The sequence below is a fragment of the Morus notabilis genome, unplaced genomic scaffold (genome assembly GCF_000414095.1).
Source record: "Morus notabilis unplaced genomic scaffold, ASM41409v2 Scaffold130, whole genome shotgun sequence".
Lineage (NCBI taxonomy): Eukaryota > Viridiplantae > Streptophyta > Magnoliopsida > Rosales > Moraceae > Morus > Morus notabilis.
In genome coordinates, this window is record NW_010359451.1 from 289,159 (window position 1) to 307,760 (window position 18,602).

General features: G+C 33.7%; 1 non-coding gene across 1 annotated transcript; it reads left to right on the plus strand.

Moving 5' to 3' along the window:
* Window positions 1-3,641: 3,641 nt before the first annotated feature.
* LOC112090876 lies at window positions 3,642-3,748 on the plus strand. Its single transcript, XR_002901865.1, has one exon. It is a non-coding gene; the product is annotated as a small nucleolar RNA R71 (small nucleolar RNA).
* The last annotated feature ends 14,854 nt before the right edge of the window (window positions 3,749-18,602 follow it).

Sequence of the window (18,602 nt, forward strand, 5' to 3'; positions counted from 1 at the left end):
ATCTCGTCATCAGGAATGCAACGCCTCATGATTTGGTCGGGGAAATACTTGAACAGGTATGGATCATCCCAAAAGAAATTATGCACCTCGACCAGAAACTTACACTTATCTTGTGCACTCCAATCAGAAGGAAGTTTGCCAGTCACCAAGTAATTTACGATGTGAGCATACCAAGGTAGCTTAGTGACCGCGAGGAGATGTTCATTAGGGAAGTCATCTCGGATGGCAGGGGCATCAGTAAAGTCCTTAAAGTCCAATCGGGACAAGTGATCCGTCACAACATTCTCGACACCTTTCTTGTCCTTAATGGTTAAGTCAAATTCCTGCAACAGAAGGATCTGCCGAATTAATCACGCCTTAGCATCCTTTTTGGAAAGAAGATACTTGAGGACAAAATGATCTATGAAGACAGTAATGGGTGAACCGATCAAGTATGCACGAAACTTGTCAAGTGCGAACAATATAGCGAGCAACTCTTTCTCAGTGGTTGAATAATTCATTTGAGCGCTGTTAAGAGTTCGGCTAGCGTAATATACAACAAAGGGCTTCCCCTCCCTTCTTTGACCTAGGATAGCCCCAACTGCATGGTTGCTTGCGTCACACATGATCTCGAATGGTAAGCTCCAATCTGGTGACTGAATCAATTTTGCCACTAGTGTTCGGAAAGCATCCTCACACTTAGGCATCCACTTAAAAACGACATCTTTGGCTAGGAGGTTACATAATGGATGAGAAATCATTGAAAAATTATGCATGAACCTCCTATAAGAACCATCATGCCCTAGAAATGACCGAACTTCTTTGACAGTCTTTGGTGTGGGCAAATTAGAGATGAGATCAATCTTAGACTAATCAACCTCAATCCCTCTCTCTGAAACAACATGCCCCAAGACTATGCCTGATGGTACCATGAAGTGGCACTTCTCCCAATTAAGCACAAGGCCTTTCTCTTCACACCTCGTTAGAACAACTTCTAAGTTGAGAAGGCACGAGTCGAAGGACTCACCGAAGATGGTCAAGTCATCCATGAACACTTTATGCACTTCTCAACCATGTCACTAAAAATGCTCATCATGCACCTTTGGAAGGTCGCTGGTGCATTACACAGCCCAAATGGCATACGTCAAAAAGCACAAGTACCAAAAGGACAGGTAAAAGTAGTCTTATCCTGATCCTCTAATGCGATCTCGATCTGATAGTAGCCTAAGTATCCATCAAGAAAGCATAGTAAGGATGACCAGCCACACGTTCTAAGATTTGGTCGATGAATGGAAGCGGTAAGTGATCCTTGTGGGTGGCGGCGTTTAGCTTTCAGTAGTCAATGCACATGCGCCAACCCGTCACAGTCCTTGTGGGAACAAGAGCCCCTTTCTCATTCTCCACCACTGTCACCCTTGATTTCTTGGGCACTACCTGAGTTGGACAGACCCACTTGTTATCGGCAACTGGATAAATGATTCATGCATCCAGAAGCTTCAAGACTTCATTCTTCACGACCTCTTTCATTGTCGGGTTCAGTCTCCTTTGGGGATCCCTTCGTGGATTAACCCCATCTTCCAAGTTAATGTGATGGGAGCAAATTAAGGGGCTAATACCCTTAATGTCAGCAATCGTCCAACCTAATGCTGATTTGTGTTCACACAGCATGTCAACTAACGCTGCTCTTGGAATGCATCTAGTTTAGACGAAATGATAACAAAAAAGGTATCACTAGTTTGCAGGAAGACATGTTTCAGATCCTTAGGCAGTTGAGCCAGCTTGAGTGTTAGGGTCTCTTCGGTGGATGGTTTTGGCTTTTCTTTTTCTCGAGGTAGCTCTTCAAAGCGTGGTTGCCAAAACTTAGTTCCTCTGCCTTGTGAGTCTTTAAAAATGGCGACATTGTTGGCCAACTCACAAGGACCGGAACTCTCAGATTCATAAATGCAGAGGAAATTGTCAAGATCATCAAAATTGCTATACAGTTGAACCTCTTCCGAGACGAGTGTGCTAATTAGAAACGTTTGGTGGCACTCGTCATCATCACATGGTTGCTTTGCAATGTGAAAAACATTCACCTCCAAAGTCATATTCCCAAAAGATATCTTAATCAGACCATTCCTACAGTTGATGAGATCGCTGTAGCAAGGAAAGGTCTTCCGAGGATATTGGGAATCTTGGACTCCATACTCACCATGGATTGAGTATCCAAGACTAGAAAGTCAACAGGGTAATATAACTTATCAGCTTGAACCAACACATCCTCAACTATCCCCCGAGGCTTCTTGATCAATCGATCCGCTAGCTGCAGAACCACAGACGTGGGCTTAATTTCTCTAAGACCAAGTTGCGAGTAGATAGAGTATGGCATGAGGTTAACACTCGCTCCTAAATCAAACAAAGCTTGGCTGAACTCGTGTGTCCCAATCTGACAGGAAATTGTGGGACAATCGGGATCTTTATACTTAGGTGGTGTTTTCTGCTCGATCACCGCGCTTACCTGTTCTGTCAAGAATGTTGTCTTCTTGACATGGTGCTTTCTCTTGATAGTGCAAAGATCCTTGATAACCTTAGCATAAGCAGGCACTTGCTTGATAACAAGAAGCAAAGGAAGATTAATCTTCACTTGAGTCAAGTGCTCTAGGATCTCACTTTGGAGTTCCGGCACTTTCCAAGTTGGACGTAGAGCTTGGGGAAAAGGCACCTTTACCGGAACATTCGTTGGCTCATCTTTTTTAGGGACAACTTCCTTACTACTCGAAGTGGTGGCACTTGTTGACGGTTCTTCCATAATCTTACCACTACGAGTATTGATGGCATTCACCTCCTTAATATTTTGATTATCAGAACAAGAGGTTTCCACCATATGTTGGCCCTTTGGGTTTGACTGAGCTTGTGAAGGGAACTTGCCACGTTCTTGAACAACTAAAGCTCCAGTCAGCTTCATGATTTGACTCTTCATTTCTTTACTTTCTTCCACCATTTGCGTGAATAGTGACTCAAACTTTTAATTCGTCTTACTCTGCACCTCCATGAAAGATTGTAAGGTGTTCTCAAGAGAACTCCTTGGTTGTTGTGAATTGTATTGAGGTTCATAATACACCTTTGGTGGTTGCGGCTGTTGCTCAGTTCTCCATTGTCCTCCTAATGGTTGCGCTTAGTTAGAATCTCTCCAACTAAAGTTTGGATGGTTCCTCCAGCCAGGATTGTATGTGTTAGAGAAAGGTTTGTTGTATGTCCCTAAGGCATTACATTGCTCCTCATGAACCCCTCTCATTTCATTGTAAGTAGGGAAATCCTTAACTAGATGCTCCACACCTCCACAAACGAAGCAGGGCTCTTGTATCTCTGCCCTAGCAACCATGTGAATTCCTCTACCTTCTTTGGGTTTGAGGGTCTCAATTTGTCATGTCAAAGACTCAATTTGGGCTTTGAGATTGTCCTCTTCCCTTAGTTGATAGATTCCAGCTGGTCGGGACCGATTGGTGCTGTCAGTAGTACTTGGACCAGTCCATGTGTGGGCTTTTTCGGCTAACTCGTTAAGATACTCAAAAGCCTCTTCGGGGTCTTTTTAGAGAAACTCGCCATTGCACATCATCTCCACAAACTGGCGCTCTCGGATCGTGAGTCCTTCATAGAAATAACTGACAAGGCGTCAGCTTTCGTAACCATAGTGGGGACACTGATTTAACAGATCCTTAAACCGTTCCCAAACTTGATACAGAGTTTCATTGTCCTTTTGGGTAAAGGTTGATATCTGTCACTTCAGACCATTAGTCTAATGGTGAGGGAAATACTTGTTGAAAAATGATGTCGTCATTTCTTCCCAACTTCTAATAGACCTAGGTCACAGAGAATACAACTAGCTTTTAGTCTTATCCTTCAAAGAGAAAGGGAAGAATTTCAATCGCACAGAATCTGCGGCTTCAGCTCGGTTGTGAAAAGTGGCCACTACTTCTTCAAACTTCCTAATATGCACGTATGGATTCTCACTCTCTAACCCATGAAAGGTTGGCAAGAGTTGGATCATGCCTGGCTTGAAATCCAAATTCGGCATATTAGGGGGAAACATTATGCATGACAGTGTGGCCGTACGTGTAGGGTGAAGATAATCGTTCAACGTCTTCTGCTGGACTTCCTCGTTTTGAGCCATCGCGAATGGATTTTCAATTGCTAATGAGGCTGGGGTCGAGGGAGGACTAGACGTGTGGGAAGAAACTTCACTAGGGTTTTCCGGTCTTCTTGCAAATCTCTTTGATTCGTCTCTATAACGATTCATTCACTCTGCAACGTTTCACTTTTTTTAATTTTTTTTAAAAAAAAATTTTTAAAATTTTTAAAATTTTTAATTTTTTTTAATTTTTTTTTGAAACAAGGAAAACAATAATGTAGAACTGCGAATTGCAACCCCCAAGAGTGCTCCTAGGAAAGATTGGTGGGGCGAGGCCTCCTTAAAAACCAACCTCCTAGACAGAGCAACGTTCTCAGGAAAGACTGGTGGCGTTGAACGCTAACAGGAACTAGCCTCTTAGACAAAACTCCCTTAGTTTGTACTTTTCAACGCTTCCACAAAATTGCTTGAAAATTTTATTAAGTTTTATGTCATGTTTTATGAATTATTAAATGTTAGATATTAGTACCCTAAGTTAATACTATTCTAAAACCTAAGGTTACACAAATTATGAGAAATTAAGAGTCCTAATTTAATGTCTAAATTGGTCACCTAAAAGTCACAACCTAAAAATTAATACTAATAATGGATGAAAAATTAAATAGCAATTCTAGGCAATCAAGAAATAAATTAAAACTATGAACTAAAAAACGAAAAATTTAATGTGCAAATTAACAAGAACAAAAACAGTAAGTAAAAAGAACAAATGTTATTTATTTAAAGAAAACAAAAACTGATAAAATTATTGAACTACAACAAATGTAATGAAGATTATAAAACAAAAACAATGTAACGAAACAGAGAATAAATAAATAAAAAAATAAAAAAATAAAAGTAATTTAAAAAAAAAACTGAGAAACGCTTAACAACTACAAAGGAAACAAACAATATTATTACATAAATCTACAAAACGAAAACTAAAAACAATAGTAAATGAAAAGACAAACTAACAGAAAACTTTTTCTCTTTTTTTTTTTTGAAACGTGCCAAACAAAAAAAAAGTAAAATAAATAAAAGACTAATAGTACTCAAAACACAAAACGCACACACTAAAAGACCACTAACAAAAACGACCACTAAATCACACTAAAAGACAAAACCAAAGAAAATGAAAACAGAATATACAAATCATACTAACAAAAACGTACAACCCAAATCAAATCAGTAACAAAAACACACGACTAGAAACTAAAGAAAAATAAAGTGAAATTAAAATAAATAAATAAATTATGTACTTATCTCTTTGGCTAATTATCTACTGATTACTCTTGTTGACGCACCTCCCCGGCAACGGCGCCAAAATTTGTTTACGCCCAAACGTGTACAAAAACAAGCGGTCAATTGTAGTACAATTAGGACGGTCGATCCCACGAGGAGCGATAAATTGAACAAGAAACAATTAGCAAATAAAAAGCATTAGGAAAGAAAGCAATCAAACAAAGAAGAAATGAGTGTTTTTGATGATTTTTTTAAACAATTTAAAATGGAGAAAATTCAATAATTAAAAAGTGGTAAGGCATTGGGAATCCTCCATATGCTTTGTTCACCTATTTAGATTTTGATTCATAAATTGACTCAATTGAAAGTTTCACATCCCAAACAATCAATCGGAAGATAAATATTTGAAGAACTTGTGAATTAAAATATATTCGAGTAACTAAAATTCTTACGTTTAGAACTAGGAAAAATTATCTTATGAGAAATCTAAAAGCGACAATATACCGTTGGCAATATTGCAGTGAAAGACTACTCATAAAACAATATATACCAATATATAATATCATGCAACAATCACATAAAAAGAGTTTGACTAGATTTATATAAAAGTTGACAATAAAATATATTGATAAGAGAAAGAAATATGATAAAAGATAATTATTTACCCATATGTATAAAATTTACAAACCATTGGAGAATCAAAATCCAAACAAGCTTACTACACATATATGATCATCTCTAGCCTCGCCCAAAAACTCTAGCCTAGCTTGCACATAATCCCATAAACTTCTAAAAAGAAAGTATGAGAATAAGAGCAAGAAAATAAGAGAAAGAGCGTAAGAATTTAGGCTCAAAATCAACAACCTAATACATCTAACAAAGCTCCTATTTATAGGGTTTTTGAGCCATACCAAAAGTTGCAATCAACAACAAGAAGAAAATGAATGTTTTATAATTAATTTGGGTTTTACAATGCTTTATTTTGGAAGTAAAGGCTGATAATGGGGGAGAAAAACCATCACAACGGACACAAACGCATCTGGCTGAAGAATCCCAAATGGGTGGGACACGTGTCGCGCGAAGAGAGGCTGAGAGGAGTAAGTGGCCGACATCTGGGTCCCGCATGGACATGTGGCGAGAGTTGATAAGGATCACGTTTGTAAAATTTCAGAATTTTTTGACGTCATTTTTATTTTATTTTATATTTGAAAGACGAAAAATAGAGAAAATCATAAAAAATATAATATTCATAAAAAAGGGGTACCACTTGTTGCATTAATTCCTAAAAATCACGTACTAATTTTAGAATATAAAACATTAATAAAAATGTTAATGTTTGACTCATCCTAGGCCCTAAGCGCCCTACTGCTCGCTTTCTAGCAACGTTTTCTTTTTTCATTACTCGAGGCCATTTTTTGCACGCATGTTTAGCAAAATGTAAGGATCATGTCTGTAAAATTTTAGAACGTTTTCTCGTCATTTCTATTTTATTTTAATTTTCAAATACGAAAAATACAGAAAATCCAAAAAAATAGAATATTCATAAAAAAATGTAAGGATTGTGTCTGCAAAATTTTAGAACTTTTTGAAGTGCTTTTTATTTTATGGAAAATCATAAAACATAGAATATTCATCAAAAAATGGTGCCGCTTGTTGCATTAATTACTAAAAATCATGTATTAATTTTAGAATATAAAACATAAGTAAAAATGTTAGTGGTTGACTCATCCTGGCCCTTGGGCACCCGAATGCGCGGGCTGCGTGCTTTTTAGCAGTGTTCTCTTTCCTCATAATTTGAGGTCATTTTTTGCAAGCATGCTCAGAAAAATGCAAGGATCGTGTCTGTAAAATTTTAGAATTTTTTGACGTCATTTTTATTTTATTTTAATTTTTAAAGATGAAAAATCATAAAAAATAGAATATTAATAAAAAAATAGGGCCGCTTGATGCATTAATTCCTGAAAATCACGAATTAATTTTAGAATGTAAAGCATAATTAAAAATGGTAATGTTTGACTCATCCTGGCCGCTGGACGCCCTACTGCACGGGCTGGGTGTTTTTTCACAGCGTTTACTTTTTTCATAATTCGGGGCCATCTTTTGCAAGCATGCTCAGAAAAACGTAAGGATCGTGTACGCAAAATTTTAGAACTTTTTGACGTCATTTTTATTTTACTTTGTTTTTGAAATATGAAAAATAGAGAAAATCATAAAAAAAATAGTATATTCATCAAAAAATGGGTCCACTTATTGTATTAACTCCTAAAAATCATGTAGTAATTTTAGAATGTAAAACATAAATAAAAATGTTAATGTTTGACTCCACCTAGCCCCCGAGCGCCTGACTGCGCATTTTTTATCAGCGTTTTCTTTTTTCTTAACTTAAGGCCATTTTTTACAGAAAAATATGAGGATCGTTCCAGCAAAATTTTAGAATTTTTTCACATCGTTGTCATTTTATTTTAATTTTCAAAGGCAAAAAAATAGGGAAAATCATAACAAATAGAATATTCATCAAAAAAAGGTGCCACTTGTTACATTAATTCTTAAAAATCATGTACCAATTTTAGAATGTAAAACATCAATTAAAACGTTAATGTTTGACTCATCCTGGCCCCTGGGCGCCCCACTGCGCGTGTGGGGTGCTTTTTGGCAGTGTTTGCTCTTTTCATAATTTGAGGCCATTTTTTGTAGGGATGCTCAGAAAAATGCGAGGATCGTGTCTGCAAAATTTTAGAACTTTTTAGCTTCGTTTTTATTTTAATTTAAATTTCAAATATGAAAAATAAAACAAATAGAATATTCATCAAAAAATGGTGCCGCTTGTTCCATTAATTCCTAAAAATCATGTACTAATTTTAGAATGCAAAAGATAAATAAAAATTTTTATGTTTGACTCATCCTGTCCCCTGGGCGCCCCACTACGCGTTCTTTAGCAGCGTTTTGTTTTTTCATAACTCGAGGCCATTTTTTATAGGCAAGTTGAAAAAACTTGTAAGGATCGGCTCTGCAAACTTTTAGAACCTTTTCACGTCGTTTTTATTTTATTTTAATTTTCAAATACGAAAAATAGGGAAAATCATAAAAAATAGAATATTCATCAAAAAGTGGTGCCGCTTGTTGCATGAATTCCTAAAAATCGTATATTAATTTTAGAATGTAAAATATAAATAAAAATGTTAATGTTTGACTCATCCTGGGCCCTGGGCGCCCCACTGTGCGGGTTGAGTGCTTTTTGGTAGCGTTTACTTTTTTTTTATAATTTGAGGCCATTTTTTGTAGGGATGCTCAGAAAAATGTAAGGATTGTGTATGCAAAATTTTAGAACTTTTTGTCGTCGTTTTTATTTTCTTTTAATTTTCAAAGATGAAAAATATAAAAAATCATAAAAAATAGAATATTCATCAAAATATGGTGCTGCTTGTTGCATTAACTACTACAAATCTTGTATTAATTTTAGAATGTAAAACATAAATAAAAATATTAATGTTTGACTCATCTTGACACCTGGGCGTCCCACTGCGCGTGCCGGGTGCTTTTTCACAGCGTTTAGTTTTTTCATAATTCGAGGCTATTTTTTGCAAGCATGCTGAGAAAAATGTAAGGATCGTGTATGAAAAATTTAATAACTTTTTGACATCGATTATAGTTTATTTTAATATTCAAAGACGAAAAATACTGAAAATCATAAAAAATAAAAATGTTAATGTTTGACTCCACCTCACCCTCGGGCGCCCAACTGCGCGCTTTTTAACAGCGTTTTCCTTTTTCACAACTAGAGGCCATTTTCTATTGGCACGTTCAGAAAAATGTAAGGATCGTTCTTGCAAAATTTTAGAACGTTTTCACGTCATTTTCATTTTACTTTAATTTTAAAAGGCAAAAAATAGGGAAAATCATAACAAATAGAATATTCATAAAAAAATGGTGCCACTTGTTGCTTTAATTCTTAAAAACCATGTACTAATTTTAGAATGTAAACATCAATAAAAATGTTAATGTTTGACTCATCCTGGCCCCTGGGCGCCCCACTGCGCGTGCGGGGTGCTTTTTGGCAGCGTTTGCTTTTTTTATAATTTGAGGCCATTTTTTGCAAGCATGCTCAGAAAAATGTAACGATTGTGTCTGTAAAATTTTAGAACTTTTTGACGTCATTTTTATTTTGTTTTAATTTTTGAAGAAGAAAAATATGAAAAATAAAAAAATGGAATATTTATCAAAAAATAGGGCCGCTAGTTGCATTAATTCCTAAAAATCATGAATTAATTTTAAAATGTAAAGCATACATAAAAATGTTAATGTTTGACTCATCCTGGCCCCTAGACACCCCACTGCACGGGCTAGGTGCCTTTTCACAGCGTTTAGTTTTTTCATAATTCGAGGCCATTTTTTTGCAAGGATGCTCAGAAAAATGTAAGGTTCGTGTATGCAAAATTTTAGAACTTTTTGAGGTCGTTTTTATTTTATTTTAATTTTCAAAGTCAAAAAATACATAAAATGATAAAAAAATAAAATCTTCATAAAAAAATGGTACCGCTTGTTGCATTAATTACTAAAAATCATGTATTAATTTTAGAATGTAAAACATAAATAAAAATGTTAATGTTTGACTCATCCTGACCCCTGGGCGTCCCATTGCGCGTGCCAGGTGCTTTTTCACATCGTTTACTTGTTTCATAATTCGAGGCTATTTTTTGCAAGCATGCTGAGAAAAATGTAAGGATCGTGTATGCAAAATTTTATAACTTTTTGACATCGATTTTATTTTATTTTAATATTCAAAGTCAAAAAATACAGAAAATCATAAAAAATAGAATATTCATCAAAAGATAGTGACGCTTATTGCATTAATTCCTAGAAACCATGTATTAATTTTAGATTATAAAACGTAAATAAAAATGTTAATGTTTGACTCATCCCAGCCCTTCGGCACCCCACTGCGCGGGCCAGGTGTTTTTTTCGCAACATTTTTCTTTTCATAATTCGTGGCCATTTTTTCCTTGTATGTTCAGAAAAATGTAAGGATCGTCTCTGCCAAATTTCATAATTTTTTGACGTCATTTTTATTTTATTTTATTTTTGCAATACGAAAAATAGAGAAAATCATAAAAAGAAATATAATATTCATCAAAAAAATGGTGCCACTTGTTGCATTAACTCCTAAAAATCATGTACTAATTTTAGAATATAAAACATAAATAAAAATGTTAATGTTTGACTCCACCTGGCCCTTGGGCGCCCGACTACGCAGTTTTTAGCAACGTTTTCTTTTTTCATAACTTGAGGCCATTTTTTATAGGCATGTTCAAAAAAATGTAAGGATCGTTCCTGCAACATTTTAGAACGTTTTCACATCGTTTTCATTTTATTTGAATTTTCAAAGGTGAAAAATAGGGAAAATCATAACAAATAGAATATTCAACAAAAAAATGGTGCCACTTGTTGCATTAATTCTTAAAAATCATGTACTAATTTTGGAATGTAAAACATCAATAAAAATGTTAATGTTTGACTCATCTTGGCCCCGGGGCGCCCCACTGCGCGTGCGGGGTGCTTTTTAGCAGTGTTTTCTTTTTTCATAATTTGAGGCCATTTTTTGTAAGCATGCTCAGAAAAATGCAAGGATCGTGTCTGCAAAATTTTAGAACTTTTGACATCGTTTTTATTTTGTTTTAATTTTTAGAGTAGAAAAATATTAAAAATAAAAAAAATAGAATATTCATCAAAAAATAGGGCCACTTGTTGCATTAATTCCTAAAAATCATTAATTAATTTTAGAATGTAAAGCATACATATAAATGTTAATTTTTGACTCATCCTAGCCCCTGGACGCCCCACTGCACAGGTTGGGTGCCTTTTCACTGCGTTTAGTTTTTTCATAATTCGAGGCCATTTTTTACGAGGACGCTCAGAAAAGTGTAATGATCGTGTATGCAAAACTTTAGAAATTTTTGACGCCGTTTTTATGTTATTTTAATTTTCAAAGTCAAAAAATACAGAAAATCATGAAAAATAGAATATTCATCAAAAAATGGTGCTGGTTGTTGCATTAATTACTAAAAATCATGTATTAATTTTAGAATGTAAAACATAAATAAAAATGTTAAAGTTTGACTCATCTTGACACCTGGGCGTCCCACTGTGCGTGCCTGGTGCTTTTTCACAGCGTTTACTTTTTGCATAATTCGAGGCTATTTTTTGCAAGCATGCTGAGAAAAATGTAAGGATCGTGTATGCAAAATTTTATAACTTTTTGTCATCGATTTTATTTTATTTTAATATTCAAAGACGAAAAATACCGAAAATCATAAAAAATAGAACATTCATCAAAAGATGGTGACGCTTGTTGAATTAATCCATAGAAACCATGTATTAATTTTAGATTATAAAACGTAAATAAAAATGTGAATGTTTGACTCATCCCGGCCCCTGGGCACCCCACTGCGTGGGCCAGGTGCTTTTTTAGCAGCGTTTTCTTTTTTCATAATTCGTGGCCATTTTTTCCTTGTATGTTCAGAAAATGTATGGATCGTCTTTGCCAAATTTCAGAATTTTTTGACGTCATTTTTATTTTATTTTATTTTTGAAATATGAAAAATACAGAAAATCATAAAAAAATATAATATTCATCAAAAAATGGTGCCACTTGTTGCATTAACTCCTAAAAATCATGTACTAATTTTAGAATATACAACATAAATAAAAATGTTAATGTTTGACTCCATCTGGCCCTTAGGCGCCCAACTGCGCGGTTTTCAGTAGCATTTTCTTTTTTCATAACTTGAGGCCATTTTTAACAGGCATGTTCAAAAAAATGTAAGGATACTTCCTGCAACATTTTAGAACGTTTTCATGTCATTTTCATTTTATTTGAATTTTCAAAGTTGAAAAATAGGGAAAATCATAACAAATAGAATATTCAACAAAAAATGGTGCCACTTGTTGCATTAATTCTTAAAAATCATGTACTAATTTTAGACTGCAAAACATCAACAAAAACGTTAATGTTCGACTCATCTTGGCCCCTGGGCGCCCCACTGCGCGTGCGGGTTGCTTTTTGGCAGCGTTTGCTGGTTTCATCAATTAAGGCCATTTTTTGCAAGCATGCTCAGAAAAATGCAAGGATCGTGTCTGTAAAATTTTAGAACTTTTTGGCTTTGTTTTTATTTCATTTTAATTTTCAAATGCAAAAAGTACGAAAAATAAAAAAAATAGAATATTCATCAAAAAAATGGTGCCGCTTGTTACATTAATTCTGAAAAGTCATGTACTAATTTTAGAATGTGAAAGATAAAAAAAAAAAATTATGTTTGACTAATCTGTCCCCTGGGCGCCCCACTGCGCGCTATTTAGCAACGTTTTGTTTTTTCATAACTTGAGGCCATTTTTTATAGGCATGTTGAAAAAAATTGTGAGGATCATGTCTGCAAAGTATTAGAACTTTTTCACGTCGTTTTTATTTTATTTTAATTTTCAAAGACGAAAAATAGGGAAAATCATAAAGAATAGAATATTCATGAAAAAAGGTGCCGCTTTTTGCATTAATTGCTAAAAATCATGTATTAATTTTGCAATGTAAAACATAAATAAAAATGTTTATGTTTGAGTCATCCTGGCCCCTGGGCGTCCCATTCCGCGGACTCGGAACTTTTTGGCAGCGTTGTTTTTTTCATAATTCGAGAGCCTTTTTTGCAAGCACGCTCGAAAAAATGTAAGGATCGAATATGTGAAATTTTAGAAACTTTTGACGTCATTTTTATTTTATTTTAATTTTCAAAAATAAAAAAATAAAAAAAATCTTAAAAAATAGAATATTTCTCAAAAAATGGTCCGGCTTGTTGCATTAATTCCTAAAAAGCTTGTATGAATTTTAGAATGTAAAACATAAATAAAAATGTTAATTTTTGACCCATCGCAGCCCCTGGGTGACCCACTGCACAGGCCGGGTGTTTTTTAGCATTGTTTTTCTTTCTATAATTTGTGGCCATTTTCTGCTCGTATGCTCAGAAAAATGTAAGGACCGTGTCTGCAAAATTTTAGAATTTTTTGACGTCATTTTTATTTTATTTTCGAAATACAAAAAATAGAGAAAATCATAAAAAATCGAATATTCATCAAAGAACGGTGCCGCCTTTTGCTTTAATTCCTTAAAATCATGTATTTGTTTTAGAATGTAAAACATAAAAAAAAATGTTAATGTTTGACACATCTTGGTCACTGCGCGCCCCACTGCGCGTTTCTTGGCAGCGTTTTCTTTTTTTGTAATTTGAGACCATTTTTTGCGCCCATGTTTAGAAAAATGTAAGGAACGTGACTGCAAAATTTTAGAACTTTTTGACGTCATTTTTATTTTATTTTAATTTTGAAACACAAAAAATAAGGAAACTCATAAAAAATAGAATATTCATCAAAAAATGGTACCGCTTGTTATATTAATTCCTTAAAATCATGTATTAATTTTAGAATGTAAAACATAAATAAAAATATTAATGTTTGACTCATCCTGGTCACTGCGCGCCCCATTGCGCGCCCCACTACGCGTTTCTTGGCAGCTATTCTTTTTTCCTAATTTGAGGCCATTTTTGGCGCCCATGTTTAAAAAAATGTAAGGACTGTGTCTGCAAAAGTTTAGAACTTTTTGACGTCGTTTTTATTTTATTTTAATTTTAAAAGACTAAAAATAAGGAAACTCATAAAAAATAGAATATTCATCAAAAAATGGTACCGCTTGTTGTATTAATTCCTCAAAATCATGTACTAGTTTTAAAATATAAAGCATAAATAAAAATGTCAATGTTTGACTCATCTTGGTCACTGCGCGGCCCACTATGCGCTTTTTGGCAACGTTTTCTTTTTTCATAATTAGAGGACATTTTTTGCACCCATGTTCAGATTAATATAAGGATCGTGTCTGCAAAATGTTAGAACTTTTTGACGTCATTTTTATTTTATTTTAATTTTGAAACACAAAAAATATGGAAAATCATAAAAAGTAGAATATTCATCAAAAAATGATACCGCTTGTTGCATTAATTCCTCAAAATCATGCATTAATTTTAGAATGTAAAACATAAATAAAAATTTTAATGTTAAAATTTTAGAACTTTTTGACGTCATTTTTATTTTATTTTAATTTTAAAGACAAAAAATAAGGAAACTCATAAAGAATGGAATATTCATCAAAAAATGGTACCGTTTGTTGCATTAATTCCTCAAAATCATGTACTAGTTTTAGAATGTAAAACATAAACAAAAATGTTAATGTTTGACTCATCCTGGTCACTGCGCGCCCCACTGCACGCTTTTTGACAACGTTTTCTTTTATCATAATTTGAGGCCATTTTTTGCACCCATGTTCAGATTAATGTAAGGATCGTGTCTGCAAAATGTTAGAACTTTTTGACGTCATTTTTATTTTATTTTAATTTTATAGACAAAAAATAAGGAAACTCATAAAGAATGGAATATTCATCAAAAAATGGTACCGCTTGTTGTATTAATTCCTCAAAATCATGTATTAATTTTAGAATGTAAAACATAAATAAAAATGTTAATGTTTGACTCATCCTGGTCACTGCGCCCCACTGCACGCCCCACTGCTCGTTTCTTAGCAGCTTCTCTTTTTTCCTAATTTGAGACCATTTTTGGCGCCCATGTTTAGAAAAATATAAGGACAGTGTCTGCAAAATTTTAGAACTTTTTGACGTCATTTTTATTTTATTTTAATTTTAAAAGGCAAAAAATAAGGAAACTCATAAAAAATAGAATATTCATCAAAAAATGGTACTGCTTGTTGCATTAATTCCTCAAAATCATGTACTAGTTTTAGAATGTAAAACATAAACAAAAATGTTAATGTTTGACTCATCCTGGTCACTGCGCGCCCCATTGTACTCTTTCTGGCAACGTTTTCTTTTTTCATAATTCGAGGCCATTTTTTGCACCCATGTTCAGATTAATGTAAGGATCATGTCTGCAAAATGTTAGAAGTTTTTGACGTCATTTTTATTTTATTTTAATTTTGAAACACGAAAAATATGGAAAATCATAAAAAGTAGAATATTCATCAAAAAATGGTACCGCTTGTTGCATTAGTTCCTCAAAATCATTTATTAATTTTAGAATGTAAAACATAAACAAAAATGTTAATGTTTGACTCATCCCGGCCAATGAGCGCCCCACTGCACGGTATGGGTGCTTTTTTGCAGCGTTTGCTTTTTTCATAATTCAAGGCCACTTTTTCCAGGCATCTTCAGAAAAATGTAAGGATCATTTCTGCAAACTGTTTAAACTTTTTGACGTCATTTTTATTTTATTTTAATTTTCAAAGACGAAAAATACAGAAAATCATAAAAAATAGAATATTCATCGAAGAATGGTGTCGCTTGTCGCATTAATTCCCAAAAATCCTATATTATATTTAGAACGTAAAACATAGGTAAAAATGTTAATGGTTGACTCATCCTGGCTCTTGGACGTCCCACTGAGCGGGTTAGGTGCATTTTGTCAGCGTTTTCTTTTTTCACAATTTGAGGCCATTTTTTGCAAGCATGGCCAGAAAAATGCAAGGACAGTGTCTACAAAATTTTAAACTTTTTGTCGTCGTTCTTATTTTATTTTAATTTCCAAAGCTGAAAATACTTAAAATCATAAAAAATAGAATATTCATCAAAAAATGGTGCCGCTTGTTGCGACAATTCCTAAAAATCATGAATTAATTTTAGAATGTAAAACATAAATAAAAATATTTTTGTTTGATTCATCCTAGCCCTTGGGCGCCCCCTGCGCATGCAGGGTGCTTTTTGGCAGCGTTTGCTTTTTTCATAATTTGAGGCCATTTTTTGCAAGCGTGGTTAGAAAAATAAAAGGATCGTGTCCATAAATTTTTATAACTTTTTTACGTCGATTTTATTTTATTTTAATTTTCAAAGACAAAAAATATGAAAAATAATAAAAAAATAGAATATTCACCAAAAAATGGTGGCGCTTGTTGCATTAATTCCTAAAAATCATGTATTACTTTTAGAATCTAAAAGATAAATAGAAATGTTAAATTTCGACCCGTCCCGGCCCCTGGGTGACCCACTGCGTGGGCCAGGTGCTTTTTTCAAGTGTTTACTTTTTTCATAATTTGAGGCCATTTTTTGCAAGCACGGTCAGAAAAATCCAAGGATCGTTTCTGCAAAATTTTAGAACTCTTTGACGTCGATTTTATTTTATTTTAATTTTCAAAGACAAAAAATATGAAAAATCATAAAAAATAGAATATTCATCAAAAAATGGCGCCGCTTGTTGCATTTATTCATAAAAATCATATATTAATTTTAGAATGTAAAACATAAATAGAAATGTTAATGTTTGACTGATCTTGGCCCTGGGGTGCCGCACTACGTAGGCCGGGTGCTTTTTGGCAGCGTTTTTCTTTCCATAATTCATGGCCATTTTTTGCTCGCATGCCCGGAAAAATGTAAGGATCGTGTCAGCAAAATTTCAAAATTTTTTAATGTCGTTTTTATTTTATTTTATTTTTGAAATACAAAAAATAGAAAAAATCATAAAAAATAGAATATTCATAAAAAAATGGTGCTGCTTGTTGTATTAATTCTTAAAAATCATGTACTAGTTTTAGAATGTAAAACATAAAGAAAAATGTTAATGTTTGATTCATCCTTGTCACTGCGCACCCAACATCACGTTTCTTGGCAGCGTCTTCTTTTTTCATAATCCGAGACCATTTTTTGCGTCCATGTTCAGAAAAATGTAAGGATCGTGTAGGTAAAATTTTAGAAACTTTTGACGTCATTTTTATTTTATTTTAATTCTCAAAGAGGAAAAATATGAAAAATCAGAAAAAATAGAATATTCATCAAAAAATGGTGCCGCTTATTCCATTAATTCTAAAAAATCATGTATTAATTTTAGAATTTAAAACATAAATAAAATATTAATGATTGACTAATCCTAGCCCCTGGGTGCCCCACCGCGCGAGCCGGGTGTTTTTTGGCAGCGTTTGATTGTTTCGTAATTCGAGGCCATTTTTTGCAAGCACGCTCAGAAAAATGTAAGGATTGTGTGTGTAAAGTTTTAGAACTTTTTGCGTCATTTTTATTTTATTTTAATTTTCAAAGATGAAAAATATGAAAAATCATAAAAAGTAGAATATTCATAAAAAAATGGTGCCGCTTGTTGCATTAATTCCTAAAAATCATGTATTAATTTTAGAATGTAAAACATAAAGATCGCTTGTTGCGGGCCGGGTGCTTTTTGGCAGCGTTTGCTATTTTCATAATTTGTGGCCATTTTTTTGCAGGCATGCTTAGAAAAATGTATGGATCGTGTCTATAAAATTTTAAAACTTTTTGACCTCATTTTTTTTATTTTAATTTTAAAAGGTGAAAAATACAAAAAAATCATAAAAAATAGTATATTCATCAAAATATGGTACCGCTTGTTGCATTAATTCTTAAAAATATGTATTAATTTTAGAATGTAAAATATAAATAAACATGTTAATGTTTGACTCATCCTGGCCACTGGGTGCCCTATTGCGCACTTTTTGGCAGCGTTTTCTGTTTTCATAATTTGAGGCCATTTTCTGCAGCCATGTTCAGAAAAAATGCAAGGATCGTGTCTGCAAAATTTTAGAACTTTTTGACGTCGTGTTTATTTTATTTTATTTTTGAAATACGAAAAATAGAAAAAATCATAAAAAATAGAATATTCATCAAAAAAATGATTTCGCTTGTTGCATTAATTCATAAAAATCGTATATTAATTTTGGAATGTAAAACATAGATAAAAATTTTAATTTTTGACCGATCTCGGACCCTGGGCGATCCATTGCGTGGGCTGGGTGCTTCTTGGCGCCGTTTACTTTTTTCATAATTCGGGGCCATTTTTTGCATGCATGCTTAGAAAAATGTAAGGATAGTGTGTGCAAAATTTTAAACTTTTGCACGTTGTTTTTACTTTATTTTAATTTTTGAAGACAATAAATACAGAAAATCATCAAAAATAGAATATTCATCAAAAAAATAGTGTCGTTTGTTGCATTAATTTCTAGAAATCGAGTATTAATTTTAGAATGTAAAACATAAATAAGAATGTCAATATTTGACTCATCATGGCACCTGGATGCCCCACTGCGCGGGCCGGGTGCTTTCGGTAGCATTGGCTTTTTTTCATAATTCGAGCCCATTTTTTTGTAAGCATGCTCAGAAAAATATAAGGATCGTGT